Source organism: Piliocolobus tephrosceles, chromosome 7, assembly GCF_002776525.5.
Source record: "Piliocolobus tephrosceles isolate RC106 chromosome 7, ASM277652v3, whole genome shotgun sequence".
NCBI classification, from domain to species: domain Eukaryota; kingdom Metazoa; phylum Chordata; class Mammalia; order Primates; family Cercopithecidae; genus Piliocolobus; species Piliocolobus tephrosceles.
The window spans coordinates 59,928,561-59,935,437 of NC_045440.1; the positions used below are offsets into that span (position 1 = coordinate 59,928,561).

Sequence of the window (6,877 nt, forward strand, 5' to 3'; positions counted from 1 at the left end):
TCTCGGCCTCCCAAAGTGCTGGGATTACAGGCTTGAGCCACCGCACCCGGCCCGCAAAAAGGTCTTTCAGAGAGGTTGCCACTTGATAAAATGTGATAAAGTTTCAACACATTCTTAAAAATTGTAAATTAATTTATAAACTTGCATTCAAAGTTTAATCTGCTATTTTCACATATGAAAACTCATAAGGTTGCTTCCTATTGATTTAATATTTTGCATCTAGAGTTTAAACTAGAATTTAATCTCTTTCTAGAAGCTTCCAGAGGCACTTGGAACTTATCAGTGAATGTTGCCCATTTTTACTGCCTTCAGAGTTAGGTAAGGACTCCACATCCACTGTTCCAGATCCCAACTTAGATCTCTAGGCTTATTTCTCTCAAGTTTGTGTTTCTACTAAAGCAGATCACTTCATATTACGTTAACACTCCCTGAATTTTTATGGCTTCTATGTGTTTGTTCAGGGCCAGTGCCCTGCCTACCTGCTACTTCCTCCTGTCATCCTCTAGCCTCTCTTTCCATCTTAACTGCCATTGCCTTTCTGAAATCTCTCCGGCTCCAACCAGAGCTATCACCTTTCTTATTCACTGGAGTGCTTGTTGGTGATCCTTTGATAGGACTTCTTATATTTCACCCTGCCCTACAGTTATATATATATATATAATATACACATTATATATATAATAAATACATTATATATGTATATATGTATATATAATATATAAAATATATAAATTATATATAATATAAATTATAATATATAAATACTATTTAATATATAAATTATATATAAATTTATATATTTATATATAATGTATTTATTATGTATATTATATATATATTTTTTCCCTTTCTTTCTTTTAGTTTTAGAGGCAGGATCTCACTCTGTCACCCAGGCTGGAGTACAGTGGCTAGGTCACGGCTCACTGCACTTTAACCTTTTGGGTCCAAGCCATCCCCCTACCTCGGCCTTTCAAGAAGCTGAAACCACAGGTATGCAGCACCATGCCCAGCTATTTTTTTAAAATTTTTAAAATTTTGTAGAGATGCGGGTTCTCCATATGTTGCCGAGGCTGGTCTCGAACTCCTGGGTTCAAGGGATCCCACCTTGGCCTCCCAAAGTGCTGCAATTACAGGCATGAGTCACTGCACCTGGCCTCCTTTTTCAACTAGACAAAAAGTTTTAGGGGAAGTATTACTATGTCCAGTTCATCTCTGAGGCTCCCACAACGCCCAGAACAACTTGAAAATATCAAGTACTCAATAATTATTTGTTGTGTTGAGTTGAGTTAAAACAAATTCAGACAGCTTTTTCCTCACTACATGTTAACAAAATAGTTATAACAAAGACATACATAATCACAATAAGCAGTAGAGCCAGGATTTGAATACAGACAGTTTACTATGCTTTAAACTCTTGGACTTGGTTGCCTTGACAGCAGTTAGAATATGTGCTGCAAACTTGTTGATCCAGCTATGGAGCTTCACTCTAATTGCAAAAACATAAAAATTGTCCTGAAGAGACCTAACATTTTCTCCCTGACAGTGTATGAGAAAAAAAAAAAAAAAGTTTTTATTATGACATTAGTTTCAAGGAGTAGGAACATATGTAAGAGCATTCCTTTCATGAATTAATGATGATCTTATCATCTATTTTCTAGTTTAAATCTTTCAGAATGTATAGATACAAACTTATAAACATGTAGACATAATCAAACTTATTATTTGCTATTAGAGTGAGTGTCCCCAATTTGAAGACCTAGACAATACCTCTGAAATCTACCCAACCTGGCCATACATACAAATTGTGCTTTTGGTCAGGCTTTGGGGAGTGAATCTGCCTTTCTGATCCTCAATGTCCTAATCTATAAGACAAGGATGCTATTAAGAGTGCAATGCATAACTTATGATAGGAAGATCCACAAGCGGCTCAAAGGTGGCAAGGATGTACTGTATTAAAAGCCAAAGATGTAGGATTTGAAATAAGTTTGGTTTGGTGATCAGATCCTTATTCTGGGCCTTTGGGCTTCAACAAGCAGGAGGAAGTAAGGGCATAGCAAAACATTCTTCAGTGTTGGGATTTGAAATTCATTAAGGGAGTGTGAAAATAACGTTGACTTCATTGGTCCCCACATAAAGTAACCACTTATTCTAATTGGAAGCATTATGTTTATTCATTTATAGAATATGAGAAAGAACTGAGTGAACCAACGATGTAGCACAGAATTTTCCATTTGCATTTTGGGATATATTTGAACCTATTTTTAAGTAGTGTCTGGGGTTTTTCTGGGGCAAAGAAAGTAGAAAGTCTCTTTTACATTGTCCCTTAATAGCAAGATCAAAATTTTCCTGAATTATCTGTGATTTTTCCTTATGTGCAGATGAGTTTACTGTTTTTACCATTTGGTGTTTTCAGTCAACGTGCTAATCTCCACCATCATCTTGATCAAGAATCCCCTCCCAGCTCCACATCTCTCTGTTAAGAATACCTTAAGTAAGTGGGAAACCAGTGTACAGTTTCTTTTCTAAAATATTTTGAGATTTTGAAGTTCTGGCAAGATCCAGAGACTACAGATGAGATTGAATAATACTCATTGCCAAGTGATCAGACACAAAGACTTGTACAGAAACTGAAAAATACCAACCAGGTTGACCGTTGCTTTGTGATGCTTCATGGGCTGCTATGGGTGCAGCACACCAACATGGCACATATATACATATATAACAAACCTGCACGTTGTGCACATGTACCCTAAAACTTAAAGTATAAAAAAAAATAGAGTGCAATGCATACCTTATGGTAGGGAGACCTACAAAGGTGAATGATTCTAATATTTATTGAGCACTAATAGTAGGCACTGGTTTAAACTCCTTAAATGTATTAACCCGGCCAGGCACAGTGGCTCACACCTGTAATCCCAGCTACTCAAGGAGGCTGAGACAGGAGAATCGCTTGAACTCGGGAGGCAGAGGTTGCAGTGAGCCCAGATCATCCAATTTCACTCCAGGCTGGGCAATAGAGCGAGACTCCATCTCAAAAACAACAACAACAACAACAAAAAATATGTTATCCCATTACTCCATGAGGTGGACTCTATTATTAATCCCAGTTCCTTGGAGAACTTGGAGCACAGAAGTGGTTTAGTCCCACAGCAGGTAAGCGCTGGCAGTAATTCTAGCCCTGGCTGCTTCTGCAGGTACCTGCTTCTCCACTATGCAAAGCTACTTTTTCACAGGCGTGGCTGAAGTGACTCAAGGTGACTTCAGAGCACATGGTTGCATGTGCATGTAATATGCTGAGTCTGTCTGAGTGATGTGGCAAGGACCAAGGAAGTCTAGCAGGACTGGTGAGGGTCAAGGTTCATCATCTACCTGTGCAGGTCCTGGGTTAGGGTGTTTGCATTTGGGAGAAAGTGCGACCAAGAGGCCAGAGCTGTGCTCCTGCCACCGTGCTGAGGCTGCTCTGCTCTGAGCTTTTCTTGAAAGTCTGAGGGTAGATCAACTTTCCTTTTCCTCTTTGTCTAATACTTTTGCAGCCCATCCCCTCACCATACTATCCATAAATATCACCAGTCAGATAAAAAAAGAATACTTCTGAGGCTGCCATTTGAGATCCTGTGGAGCTGGGAGGTCTAATAAACATGTCTAGAATACCAGATATCTTTTGGCCAACTTCGTTTCAAGATGCTCCATAACCTCTCCTTTTTTTGTGAAGCCTTTCTTCACCTCCTTGCCCCAGATGTAGTGTTTGTTCTTCTTGTATGATGTTTTCCATATGCATCCTTCTCAACCAACCAAAAGTGTATACTCTTGAGAACAGGGATTCTTTTATTTTTCTTTTGTTTTTTTGAAACAAGGTCTCACTGTTACCCAGGATGAAGTACAGTGCCTTACCTCAATCATAGCTCACTACAGACTTGAACTCCTGAGCTTAATCTTCCCACCTCAGCCTCTCAACTAGCTGGAACTACAGATGTGCACCACCATGCCTGGTCAATTTTTTTATGTCTTATAGATACGGGGTCTCACTATGTTGCCCAGGCTGGTCTTGAACTTCTGGGCTCAAGGATCTTCCTGCCTCAACCTCCTGAAGTGTTGGGATTGCAGGCATGAGCCACCACCACTGGCCTCAGAGAACAAGCATTTTGACTTTTGGATCACAGTATGACTTGCAGCATACAGCATAGCATCTAAAAAGTAAAAGCTCATTATGAAATAGAAAAACGTGAAACATCTATAAATCAAACCATTTCATAAACCAAGTCAAGTCAAAATAAAAATGACAGATTGGGAGAAAACCTTTGCAACTTGTATAACAGTGTATTGTGATTCGTAATATATAAACAATTTCTTTAAATTAAAAAACTTATTTAAAAAATGGATAAATGACAGCTATTTTACCAAAGGTGAAATGCAAATAAGTGAATAGTCAGTAACGTGTGGAAAAATTCTAATACTCACTAGAAATTGAGAAAGTGTAAGTGAAATCACTGCCCCCCCCCCCAATATTTTAAACATATAGGCAAAAACTTAAAAAACATTTACTTCTAGAAAAGAAAAAAAATGAGGGAGGAGAAACATTTATGTACAATGGGTAGTTGGGAAAGGGTGTGAAAGAGTTTGAAATCACGTATTTTATGCGTAATTATGTGTAGTGTATTAGTCTGCTAGGGCTGCCATAACAAAGTACCATTGACTTAGTGACTTTAACAACAGAAATGTATTTTCTCACAGCTCTGGAGACCGAAGGTCTGATATCAAGGTGTCTGCAGGGCTGCTTTCCTCTGAGGCCTCTCTCCTTGGCTGGTAGGTGGCTTTCTCTCTGTGTCTTCACATGGTCTTCCCTCTATGCCTGTGTCCTAATCTGTTTTTAGAAAGACACCAGTTTTATTGGATTAGGGCCCACACCAACAAACTCATTTTAATTTCTATATCCCTTTAAAGACCTTGTTTCCAGATATGGTTATATTTTGAGGTAGTAGGGGGTAGAACTTCAACATGTAAAGTTGGGGAAGACACAATTCAGCTCATAACATATAGGAATATACATAGATAAACACATACTTAATAAACAGGTAGGTGCGTGTTACAGAAACGAACCAAGTAGGATAAACTCCAAATTGTTAACAATGTTTACCTCTAGGTCTGGGATGGAATGGATAGAGAATATTTAATTCCTTTTCCAATTTTAATAGGTCTGGAACGATGGCCTTCCGTATTTCCCTATTCACAATATAGACGAGGCGCAGGGCCCGGGGCTGAAATGCTTATGGGGTAGGTTTATTTCCTTCTCTTTCTGCATAGTCAGTGTAAGAACACAGCTATGTTAAATACCAGGAGGCTGTTCTGGGATTATTATTTGCTTCTTGTTCCTTTTTGAGCTTTTCAGGATTTTCAAATAATAATAACAATAATAATGATAATAGAAATATCGTGTACAGAAAACATATCATCATCAGAGACACGCACTGCCCAGATGCTAGCCAATACTGCTCCTACTCTTGGGCAAACAAGAAAGCTATATTTCCCAGCCTTCCATGTAGTTAGTCAGATTGGATGATTTGACTGAATTTTGACCAAAGTAACATAGGTGGAAGAAAATATGCCACTTCAAGTCTTGGCCTTAAAACATCTCTTGTTATCTTCCTTTGTTTGCTCCCTTTCTTCTTGACAGTTTATTGAATAAGAGGACCTAGTGAGGGAACTCTGAGCCCATTCTCTGAGGTGGCAAAGGCATATGGTAGAAAAAGCTGGGGTTCCTGAGTCACCACATGGGGTAGATCCAAGATAATCTGATTTATATCTGACTTTGTGTTAAGTCACTGTGTTTTACGGTTATCTGTTCCAGCAACTAACATTAATTACTATGACAAATATATCACCAATACTAGTTCCTTTCTATAAAGTAAATATCATCCATTAAAATGAAATATGTACACACCCTTCCAACTAGAAATTACTCTTCTAGGAAACAAAGCCTTACAATTAAAACCATGAGTATACAAACATGTGCTTATAATGATATGCTTGTAATAGAAAAGAAAAGTCAACTATATTTTCATCCATAGGTAAAATGGTTCAACAAATTACAGCATCATTATTTATTAAACCCTATGCAGCCATCAAAAATAATAATCTAGCTATATGTACTGACTGGAAAGATACTGATTATATCAAACTATTTACACAACAAACCCAGAGGTAAATATCTATAACTTCTTTTGTTTTTATAAAAGTTAGATGTATAAATGTGAATAAACCTAAGAAAAATTAGGGAGAATAATGTACACAACTTTATTTTAAATAATTACATTAGGTAGATGGATTTCAAAAATAGCTCCAATTCTTCACCTCCTTTTTATTTATGTTCCTTGCAATACAACTTTGCAGTTTCTTCTAGCAAGAGGTAGAGTCCATTCTCCTATTTCTTAAGTCTAGATTCATATTGGCATTTGCTTTTGACAATAGAAAATGATGGAAACTATCATTTGATTTTGACAATAGAAAATGATGGAAACTATCATAGAACCTAGGCCTCTTGAGTTCTAGGCTTAAAACTAAGCTAACTAAATTAACTATTCTATTTTTTTGACCCATGCCACTACTATGAGAGCAAGAATATGCTAGCATAATGGAAGAGACCAGCCAAGTTCAGCAAAGTTGCCTATGGATACACAAGCAACTCCAGCTGAGATCAGTAGGGCTGCCATCCTACAGACCATTCTACCTTCCATCCTTCTCTGTATTCTTCCCTACTTCCTTCCCTCCCTCCTTTTTGGCTTTTTCCTCCAACTCTTTCAGTAAATCTAAGACTTAGTGGTGTAGGGTGCTCTAACAGACCATCACATCTACCATATTAGGCCTGCAGTGATTGAGATTA

The 6,877-nt window shown here is 37.8% G+C and overlaps 1 non-coding gene across 1 annotated transcript; it reads right to left on the reverse strand.

Moving 5' to 3' along the window:
• Window positions 1-5,210: 5,210 nt before the first annotated feature.
• LOC111549289 lies at window positions 5,211-5,340 on the reverse strand. The gene has a single exon (XR_002733676.1). It is a non-coding gene; the product is annotated as a small nucleolar RNA SNORA51 (small nucleolar RNA).
• Window positions 5,341-6,877: the final 1,537 nt, after the last annotated feature.